We start from the raw sequence: 9,963 nt of genomic DNA, 5'->3' as shown, positions 1-9,963 counted from the left end.
TTGTGGTTGCCTCCTTCCTCAGAACACATGACTGCCTTGTTCAGCCTCACGTAACCATGTTCATGTAGAGTTCAGGAAGGAAAGAGAGGAGAGGGAAGGGAAGAGGAAGAAGAAGAGAGAGAGGGTTTTGGAAAAGATGTTCTGAAGTTGGGTAATATCACATGGAAAAAAGATAATTAAAAGTCATATTATGTAACAATCAAACTGAGTTCACAATCCTTCAAGGCTAATATTTTAAAATTAAACTTATGAAATTAAAGAGTACCATGTCTTAACTGAGAGAAACCTCTAAAACTAAGAATTGGAGAAAACATACTTAATGCTTTCTATTGAACTTTAAAGAGATTTTGTAGAGTTTTCAAAATACAATTTACAAACTTTTTCAAAAGAGTGAATATTAAGCATTGAACATCTTTATTTTTCCAAGTAATACGTTACGATTATAAGAAAAAGTAGAAAACCTTTTGGAAGGCTTGAATTTTTTTCCAAAGGAAATCTCAGAGGAAAATAAATGTCAGTCTGATATAAAAACTAAGCAGTTTGGCTAACTGTTATGGAGAAAAACACCAACACCTATTACTTTTATTACCAATAAAGTGAAATTTTATTTTTCTCCCTCTCCATCATTGTAAATGCCACTGTTTGCAGTGTGCTTTGTAAAGGCTAAAAGTGTCACTTGCTCATGTTCTAACGGTTCCAGGCACAAGCATAAAGAGATATATTTAAGACAAGAATTTCTCTCTGCATTCCAGAGTTTCCTCTCACTCAACAAAGTAATTAAGATTTGGGAAATAATTATATCGTGAAAGTGAGGAAAAGAAAAAATATCACAGTTTGGAAGCTATTTGTAAGTTAGCATAGAAAACACTTATACTGATAGTTATTACTTGGAAAATTATTGCTTAGAAATTAAACTCATATTCTTTAGGTCTGTCAGTCTCTACAATTAAAAAATAAAACAAAAGTGTAGTATACAAAGAGTATTATTGCAATTCCAAAAGAGTCTGATTTCAGATCTATGTAAGCTATATGAAGTTGAAAACTTAAATGATCTGAATAATTACATTTTAAAACATGTCTACCTTGGATCTTTGGTATTTCTTTAGAATACATTCAGTCTTTGGATAATTATTGTAACCGCCTTCGCCATTTTGCTTGCATAAGGAATAACTGTTCCTACAGCTTTATAGGTCTTTAGGGGCCTTGGAAAGATGCGGATGCCTCAGGATCATGGGCAAATGTTCAATGCCCTAATACAAGCCATTCTTTTCTTTAGATGCCTGTAAGATTATATTCTCAGCAAATTAGCATAATACCCCTCACAATGTTGGCTGTGAGATGGGATGTTTTTATATAGTGTCAGGGAGGGAGACATTAATTTAGGTTGGTTCTCAGGATAACCTAGAGCCAGAGATGAAGATTCTTGAGCAGGAGAAATCTATAGAAGACCCAGACCCTCTTTCCTGAGCTTCTGAATACCATGCCTTTGTTAGATCATGGTCATGGTGACTGGCCACAGTAAAACTGGGTCTGAGAGTACTGAGAGACGGCCCAATGAATCTTCTAAGTTCCCCAGTGTGAGAATTCTTGTGTGATCAGGTGGCAGCCAAAGATTTATGTTTAGAGTGACTCTGATTGTGTCCTCCTGATGGAAGAATGGTCCCTTCAGCAACCAGACATTAAAATTGTTCAAGTTGAGAGTGATGGTGAATTAGGTCATTTCCATTTCCACCCTTTGGGCACTGGATCTATATTTTCTAGTTATTGGGGATACAGGACCAATACAATAGCCATTGGCTAAAATTCTACACTGTTTTGTAGAGGATAGTGCCCCATCCTCATGAAATGCCATCGTCAAGCGGGTGTGCCTCAGCTATGGTTTTAAGAGTTTGTTCTGTTCAATCGGACCAGCAGCTTCTGGATGACAGGATGGTGTGGAATGTGGCATGACCTGTAGATTCATGATCATGAGCTCACCGTTGCACCTCTTTGGCCAAAAAGTGGGCCCCTTGATTCAAAGTAATGCTATGCAGGATACTAAGTCGATAAACCTGGCCGTGGGGCTAGGTGAGTCATTGTGGATAGTAAAGGCAAGCCCAAGTCTGGAAGATATATCAGTCCTGGTCAGGATAAATGATTGTTCCTTCCAGGATGGAGGTGTCCATCTTGGAAAGTATTGTTAGTCTTGCATTGGAAAAGAGGCAAATTCTTGGCACTCACAAGCTAAGTGTATTTGATCACCCAAAGAAAATACTCCAGAAAAGATTGCAATTGTGAGCTGTTACCAGCAGCACCTATAGCAGCCAGTCAAAGAGATTTTCAAACATCTGTGCTTTCAGCCCTTCATATTATCTCCTGAGGAATAGGGATAGTATTCTCAGATGGCCAAAGGGGCCAGTCTGGTAAAGTAATTGAATGAGGCATGCCAAGTGGGAGCTGTGGCCAACCTGAGAGCTAGCACCTAGTCTAAAAGGGAACTGCCAATTTATTATTGCCAACACTGCTGCCAAATTTCCTAATTTCTCATGAGTACATGACAATCCAGATTTATTTTCATGCAAAAATCTCTCAATTTTAAAAATGTTGACAATCATGTCATCAGTTTTTCTAACAGAGAACAGATGAGATACCCAAATTAGTGTAAATGGAAGAGTGAGAATGGTGGAGGGTGGATCTGCAGGAACAAATGGAAACTACCTAGTACAACGACCAATTCAGATTTTTAAAAAAACACTCTGGATCAATAGCATGCAAGTATTATGTTAGTCTGCTTAAGCTGCCATAACAAAATACGACAGACTGAGTGGCTGAAACAACAGAAATTGATTTTTTATGGTTCTGGAGGCCTAGCGTCTGAGTTTGGGGTGCAGCATTGTTGATTTCTAGTAAGGGCTCTCTTTCTGGTTTGTAGTCAGCCACCTCCTCATCGTTTTCTTTACAGGATCTTTCCTTGGAATATGCCTGGGGAGAAAGAGAAAGACAGAGATAAAGAGAAGGGAGTTTTCTGTTTTCTTTTTTTATAAAGACAGTAATCCTATAGGATTAGGGCTACACCCTTATGACCTCATTTAACCTTAATTACTTCTTAAGAGGCCCCATCTCTGCCCTGGGGCATTGGGGCTTCAACTTATGAATTGGGGAGCACAATCATTCAGTCTATAACAGACACCAAATAAAATACTCAGAGAAAACAAAACAAACAAAACATATCTCCAAGCTAGCACTAAAACACCAGGGTTTGTTTGACCTCTAATACAAATAGCAACTAACTGCCTACAATAAAAGGCTGGACCTAAGTCTGATGCATTTGTGTGTCCCAAGCTGTGAGTCAGTAAGACAGTATTTGAATCACAATATTTGATTTACTGTTTAATTGATTACCCCAAGTTTTCACCTGTAAAAAGAAATAATAAGAAACCTGAGAAAATTATAGAACTGAAAAATATATTGCTGTATGTTTCATTTGAAATGAATTATCTGGTTCAACAAGTATTGACCTAGTAATTTTCTTGTTTTGATTTCAAACTTAGCTCTGAATTCAAAAGCAGTGTGTAGAGGAAGAGAGAATTAAAAACAATGTAGAACTGGAGATAAAACCAGGGAAGACAGCCAGTCAGCAGCTCAGCCTTTGGTCTAGGATCACCCAGTTTGAAGCTCAGTCTTCTCAAGGAGCTCATGATCTTTTAAGCATCCACTCCTATCAACAGAGGAGTTCAAGAAATGAATCCTGGAAGTTGAATCTCTGAGAAAAATTGCTAAGAATGGATTTATACCTCAGAACCTCATTTTTATCTGAATCATGCAGGGATGGCTGTGGGTCAGAAAATATGGACTTTAAACCCAGCCAAAAATCTGCTCTCAAAAAGGCAGGAGGGTCTCTAGGTTCCAGAACAGTCAGCTTAGCTCATTTCAAAATAGCAATAAGTCATGTGCGAAGCAAGAACTGCAAAGACTCCATAAGTCATTTTAGTTATGGCTGCAGCCAGAAAACACAGCAAGGATGAAATTATTTTTCAAGTGGTCCTGGAACAGTTTATGATCAATAGGCACTGCAGTGACAGGTCTACATCGAAGAACTGGGAATCAAGTGGAAGAAACTGGGAATCAAGTGGAGTCATTCATGGGAGACCAGAGTGATGATTGCATGAAGCCCCCTGGCTGGGTTCCTGTCCACATGCAGGGACACGAAGCCTTCTTTTCAGAGAATATGCCATTAAGAGAAGTCACTGTTCATTTAACAGGATCCCCAACAGAAGCAAATGTGGGGACACCCTCTTGGCCTCCCCAACGTACCTCTCTACAGACAGGACAAGGAGATGAAGATAAAGAAAATGGTGGCAGCATTTCTTTGAAAACTACTGAAGTAAATGACAACATTATTAGTCAAGGTCATCAAACAACTTCACTACTCATTACCTAGGGAGAGAACCATCCTGGTCCTGAAGAGGAATGTATTTCTTTGGAGAATCCACTCAGTTTTAGAAGAGCAAGTCAAGGCACCTCCAGGTCACAGGAAGAGTCCCTGTAAGGACCTTTTTATCAAGAGGTCCTTAGGGAGGTGGATCAGCGTTTCTCTCCAGGCAGGATCATCCCTGAGCTTGTTCCTACCTATCAGAGCAATGCAGGAAACTCCATATGTGGGGGACACCCAGAAAGATTCCATGGAACCCAAAAGTCATATCAGTATGAGAAGTGTCACAGAGCTTTAAGTATTTCTCTCAGTTAAAAGTCCATCAAAGACGACACAATAATGAGATGTTTGTGCTGCATGTGCCAAAGGCTTCTCCCAGAGCTCAGACCTACACAGGCATCAGAAGATTCACACAGGAGAAAAGCTTTTCAGGTGCAGGACATGGGCCAAGTCCTTCAGCCACAGAACCAACCTTCTGGCTCATGAGAGAACCTACATGGGAAAGAAGCCCTATGTGTGTTCCATCTGCCAGAGACACTACTGCCAATTATCCACCTACAACCGCCACCTGAAGACTCACCAGAGACCTGCCTTCAGACGTGTTTCTTCCGCAGAAGCTTCCTCAATATAAGGTATATAAATATGCCTGCGAGTATGTATATTTCCATAGTACTTCTCTATTTAGAATTTGCTCTATAACTTCCCAATTATGTTTTCCATTCATTGTCTCCTCCACTAAAATGTAAGTTTAAGGAGGGCAGATAATTTCTGTTTTGTTCACCAAAGTGTCTCAGGTACCTAGAAAGTGGCTAACATATTTCAAATGATCAATAAATACTCGGTTAAATAAATAAATAAATAAATAAATAAACAAACTAGAACACAGGCATGTTGTCACCATTAGTATCACAGTAAGTTGTCTCAGCTGATGTATTTAAATACTCTTTTCAATCAGAAACCAACAGCTGAGACTTTGTCTTCCAGCACCCAAAGGTAATTGCTCTGTATCCACATCAATGTCAAAGTGTAGTCCACAGACAAACAACTCATTCAGGAACTTGTTAGAAACACAAAATTTGGTCCTACTGCAGATTTGCTAAATCAAAAACTGTGGGGATGGGGCTCAGGTGTCTGTTTTACTAAACCCTCCACGTGATTTTGGTACACAGAGCAGTTTGAGGGTCATTGCTCTATAACGACAAGTTGACGGAAAGAGGTAAATCCAGGAGGAAAAAATTGACATTTCACTGAGCCTCTACAGTGTCCCAGGCACCTTATTAGGGGACTCAGGGATGACATCAGAACATGGGTTGAAGCCTATCCCACTCCAAAGACCATGTGCTCATCCCGTTTAATCAAATTTCCTCCTTAAAATATGTATTAAGTATTTCTACTGGGCCAAGTGCTTCACATATGTTTTCTTATTTAATCTTTACAGGGGTTCTGAGAAGTAAGCCATATTATTCCCATTTTATGGACCAAAACAATCAGGCTTAGAGGAATTCACTTTTTCACTGTGGCATGGCCTATAAGTGGCATAGATGGGATTTACACTCAATTCTGGTTGTCACAAAACCCATGTTCTCACCTTGCCTTCCTACACCAAGTCATTTTCCTTCATTTGTTAAATCTACCCTCCAGTTGCCATTGCCTACCTCCTGCTCATCAGTTTCCTGTATTAGAGAATCTAATTTTTCCTAACTCGCATCCCTCATCTGAACTACAGAACACAGAAAATGATTTGAATGACCACTCTCTCTCCTCTAAGATGGTTCTTAACTGATGCCAGACTAGATGCATGTGTGACAGTGGGAGAAGCCAATTCATCACACACAATGGAAGCCTTGGGCATTAGGGTTCAATTCTCTCACAGAACCCCCTGGAGAAAGCCTAGAAGACATGTGGAAAACCATTCTCATTGACCCATCTGGCAATTCACTTTACTCTCCTCTTTCCAAGTTCCTCTTCCCTTCAGAAAATTTGCCAAGAGGAAGTACGGTATAATTGAGAAAACACTGAGCTGGGGGTCAGGAGTTCCAAATCCAACACCTCTGCAAGGTAGATGTGCCTCACTTGATAGTTCACTTCTATTCCCTGGCCTCTCTTTCTTCACAGGAAATGCCTAGATTAATGAGTATTGAGAATTCTGTCCAGCTCTATCATTCTGTTTATGAGAAGAAATTAAGCATTACTGTCAAATCATCCTCCTTTATTCCAGTGAGAAAAAAAGGGAAAATACATGTCTTATTATTGGGGGGGGAGGGGAGGTGTGTGTGTATCTTTATATGTTATCACCTGACACCCTTTAAATATTACTGCATATGATTTTTCTTCTTGACAGTGTTGGGGTTCAAATAAATGCTACCCCCAGAATAGGGCACCTTGGCATTTTTAAGCTGAAGGATTTTAAGAAAATGACAGAAGCAGAAAGGTCACTCTGACCTCCTTTCGTCTTCACCCGTCTTCCCTGAAACAGGTTCTAAAACCCTCATTTGAGAAGTGACTGCCTTGTACCCAGAGGAAAGGAGCTTCCTTATTTCTGAAGACAAAAGGACATCAAGAAGAATTCTAACAAATAGACCTTGCTAAGGTTCCCCCAGTTCACATTCCTTAACCCATCATGCTGCTCCACAACTGTCCACTCTTCATCAAACTTACCTTAAAAATCCACAAGTTTAACTGTTTCTTGTGGTCTTCATCTCCTTAGGAAGGCTCACATGTCATATAAACATCTCTCAGTTAGTCTGTCTTCATCAGTTTAATTGTCATCCTGGCCAGCAACTCTAAGAGGGTTTTTCCTCTCCTATAATAGCCATGATTATTTCTTTGGAAATGTTTTTGAAAATATCTTTGTTCATGAAATATCCTCATTTAGAATTCAAGTTAAAATTAAAGGTGAGTGTATAATTACCCTAATGGTTCAAGTAAAGAAGTCTTTATGATGTTCTGAATCTAATGCATTTATGGTACTTTATTTATAAAGTTCAATTCTATTTCACCAATTGTATTCTGCAGTATTTTGCTCTGTGCATCTCCTATAAACATATTAACTCATAAAAAGCTGGCTAGAAATTCTCCTCTGGTGGGAAAGTTAGTGCCACAATGACTAGGCCTGCAAATTAATAATTTCAGAGATTATGGTGAAATGTTCCTTAGCAGGAAATTCCATTTTGGAAGAGTAGAGTCCATTTTTATTTTTGTCTTGAACAATATATAAAATAAAGCATTTCATATCTCTAAAGTCTTAAATTCACTATTTTTGGTTGACTTTAAAAAATATTTCTCCCAGAAAGAGAACAGTAAAAAGTACTCACTTTTATAATCATCAACTTCTATCAGTCCTTGTATCCATCAAGTAAAAAGAAGTTTTTATGAAGAAAATCCAAAATATGCTAATTAAGCAAACCTCGGCTACTGTTGCATATTTTTGTAGAAAATTAAATTAGTCAAAATAAGACTTAGAGAATCTTTCAAATATCTATCAACTGGGTTGTTTGTACATTCATCAAAAGAGGCTTTAAATGACCAAAGGGAGGGGGCTGGAGAGAATCTTAATACTTAACTGCGTACAGCTGTTATCTTAGCATCCTGCCTGTAAAGATTCACAAACAGTACATTCTTTGTTTCTTGCTGAGGTTCTTCAGTATACAAAAAAAAAAGGGTGAAATTCTGCATGGTTACTTTCAGCCTAGGACAAGTGGGACCAAGCTAGTAATTTACAGAAAATAGAATGAAAAAGTAGCACTCCAAGAAAGAATGGGTATCGAGAACTACATGAAGTGACCTCTTATAACTATCCCCAAGTTAATCAGCTCTAATATTTACATGCTAATAAATACTTCTGATAAAGCATTTCATCTGTACAGATATCAAGTCAATAACAGTATATGCCTTTTGCCAAAGTTGCAAATATACAATTTGCCAAAATTGTTGAAAGCTCTCCCAAATAAAATCAGCAGTGTTCCTTCTCTTGTTAAGAATTGGGAGCCAACAGCTTTCAGACATGACTAACTAACTGTGAGAGTGAGACCATACAGACGAGCACACTAAGCATATGTCATAGGTATACAGAGTGTTCTATTGTGGTAAGTAAAATTAACAACAATGTTTATCTAGCAAAGTGAAAATGGAGCTAAATGATAGGTATAAATAAGTGCCATTTTTAGATTTTAATATTCTACATATAATCTATTGTATAATTATGGTGTCCATTCTTTTATTTATTCATTCAATATTTATTGAATTCTTACCATATGCTATGCTAGACAGTGAGAATGCAAGTAATAGGACAGACAAGATCCCTAACCTTTGCATTTAGGGTGAAGGCATATAATAAACAAACACACAATTAAGTAAAAGTAAGGACTTTTAAACAGGAACACAAAGGATGAGAAAGAGTCAGCCATGTAATGAATTAAGGAAAAAGTCTTCCAGGTAACCAGAGGTGACAGAGACTGGTGTGACTAGAATTAGGTAAGGCAGGGGGGTGCTGGAGGGGGTAGTTGGGGCAGATCAATAGGGAATTTTGTAAGATACGGGAAAAAGTTTGGATTTTACTCTAATACAATAAGAAGCCATTGATAAAGTAACATGAGATAATCTCATTAGCAGGGATGATCTGGCAGCTACGTGGAGAATGGACTTGGGGGGGACTTTAATTGAAGAAGTAAGGATACAGATTAAGTGACTATTTCAGTAATCCAGATGGGAAATGTTGAATAAAAATATATTTTATAGGTAAGACCATCTATACTTGTTCAGCATGGCCCCCAGATTTCTATCCAGTAACTGGATAGAAAATGATTGTGTCTTCTCCTAAGGTAGGAACTACTGTGTGAAGGTCTGGTGAGGGGGAGTGTGAATGGGGATGAAAAAGTATCATGAATTTCATTTTGCATAAGTTCTCCAACTGTAGATAATAGCAGTTCAAAATTCGCTATTTCAAACATACCCCCAAGTTTCCAGAACTAGGGGTTCTATTGATAGGGGAACTCAATAGTTAAAGATTTTAACCTTAGTTGATAAGCTTAAGGGATTAATGCATGTGGAAAGCTGTTACTCCAGGAACTGGAATGCATGACCTGAGTGACTCCAGGAGGTCCACAAGCAATCCAGCCTTTGTGCTCCAAGGGGTCTGCAAGCAGTAGCGGTGGTATCTGGGGTGTTGATCAATGGTTGAAGAAGTACTAGAAAAATTGCCCGCGACTGCTACCCTTACCCTATTAACCGTTTTTCCAAACACCTTACCTACCCATTCTTCTTCTTAAAATGATCTGCTTGACAGGAGATGTTAAGATGGTTTTTGAGGGTACAAAACCCATCATCCTCTCATATTTCCAGCATCTGAATGAAGTGTCTATAAAGATTCAATCCTTGTCTCTACTTATGGGTTCTGTTAGTGACTGGCAGCACGAATGCCAGCTTTTCCGGTTTCACTATGGCAGTGGATTGCTTGGGGAGCTTGGGGAGTTGGAGAGACCTGGGGAGATGAGGAACAGATTAAGGCTGGTGGCACAAAAGGTGGACCGGGGGCACACAATTCAAATGGCCCT

General features: G+C 38.8%; 1 pseudogene; it reads left to right on the top strand.

Moving 5' to 3' along the window:
- The first annotated feature begins 3,761 nt into the window (after positions 1–3,761).
- On the top strand, positions 3,762–5,042 carry LOC129080656 (zinc finger and SCAN domain-containing protein 4-like; annotated as a pseudogene).
- Positions 5,043–9,963: the final 4,921 nt, after the last annotated feature.

Source organism: Pteronotus mesoamericanus, unplaced genomic scaffold, assembly GCF_021234165.1.
Source record: "Pteronotus mesoamericanus isolate MK-2021 breed Mesoamerican mustached bat unplaced genomic scaffold, CSHL_Meso_final contig_90, whole genome shotgun sequence".
In the NCBI taxonomy this organism is placed as follows: Eukaryota; Metazoa; Chordata; class Mammalia; order Chiroptera; family Mormoopidae; genus Pteronotus; species Pteronotus mesoamericanus.
This window is presented reverse-complemented; position numbering and strand designations above follow the sequence as displayed.